A 1692-nucleotide genomic window follows, 5' to 3' on the forward strand; every position below is an offset into this window, starting at 1 on the left:
CATAGAATGAAAAAATCCCAAGTAAAACATTATCAACCCAACTCCCAATGTGTAAAATAATTACCAAATAACCCAGGAGGTTGAAACCACTGTGGTTGAGCCCCAATTAGTGCAATTTACCACATTAACGGAGCAGAAATAGATGATAAAAACCATGTGATAATCTCAATAGACATGAAAAAATACATTTTTTTTTTGTTGATAAATTCAACCACAGTTTGTGATAAAACTCTTAGCAAACTTGGGCCAAAGGTGACTTCCTAAATGTTGTAAGGGTAACTTTTCCCAGAGACACAGCAAATGTCATGCTTGGGGTGGAGGGGCAGACCCCGGGGCGGGCGTGGGGGGTGGGGGGGAGACACACACTCTGGAAGACCTGCCCCTGAATGAAGGATGATGGACAGGGAGGCCCAGACAGTGCAGGTGACTCCAGGCAGCACACAGCCATTAGAAATACACAAAAGGTGTGAGGACCAGGGAGGAGGAGAGGAGACCACCAGGAGCAACATGGCGCTCTACACGGAACACCCAAACCATCTGCTCACAATGTTAGAACTAGTATGAGTGCGGTGAGGCAGCTTTGCCCACGATCAACGCAGGTCCAGCGCTGAAATCCCACAGGCCTTCTAGACACTGCCCATGGCCACTGAGAAGAGGAATCAGTAAGATGGCATTTCCAGTGACTACTCCAAACCACCTGGGAAGAAATCTAACAAAACATGTGCAAGCTTTCAGAGAGGACATTGTCCGGTTGAGCTGAAGGACATAAGGTCCAAATAACATGGACAGATATGCGCTGGCCATGGGTGGGAGACGCAGCATCCTCAGCTGTAAGCTCTTATCAACGTACAGCCCTTCCCCCAGTCCCACTCACAGGCTTTCTCAGGACACATGACAAGCCAACTTTTAGGTTTTGATGACGGGTTTGTGGGAGTAAAAGTTATCATTAAACTCTTTGGCTTTGATTGAAAAGAGAACTAACCTTGGGTTACACGACACAATTGGATTTGACAAGAAAATCCCTTAGTGTAATTTTTTTCTTTTGTTAATCCTCACCCAGGATATTTTTTCAGCTTTTTAAAATTTTTTTGGTCTTTTTTTTTTATTGTCTAAAGTTTTACACGTGTCTCCTTTTTCCCTAGATTGACCCCTCCTGCTCCCCCACCCCCCAGCCGTTCCCACCCTGGGCAAGCACTCACCGCCCCAGTGTCTGTGTCCGTTGGTTATGCTGATATGACGCATACAAGTCCTATGGTTGCTCTCTAACCACGCCTCCCCTCCACCCCCCTGCCATTTGTCTCTCCATCTATTTTTGTTCATCATTTTATGTATTTTTTTTTTTCACTTTGTTTTTTAGAGAGAGTGAAAGGGAGGGGGAGAGACACACACAGAGAGACACATCGATTAGCTGCCTCTTGCACCTGCCCTGATCAGGGTCAGGGATTGAGCCTGCAACAGAGGTATGTGCCTTTGACCAGGAAATGAACCCTAAGCCTCTTAAGTCTTGTAAGCCTCCATTGCTACTTTCCACACCCCAATTCCCTAACCTTGCATATCATCCTTCAGGCCTCAAACAACTACGTGCCCTCTAACTGTTAAAGTTCTCACATTATTTTCATGGGAATGTGTGCTTCATCTTTAATAACTATTTCACACAATGCAGTTTTAGAACATAACCCTTTCATAGTCTGG

The sequence above is a fragment of the Myotis davidii genome, unplaced genomic scaffold (assembly GCF_000327345.1).
Source record: "Myotis davidii unplaced genomic scaffold, ASM32734v1 scaffold5037, whole genome shotgun sequence".
Lineage (NCBI taxonomy): Eukaryota > Metazoa > Chordata > Mammalia > Chiroptera > Vespertilionidae > Myotis > Myotis davidii.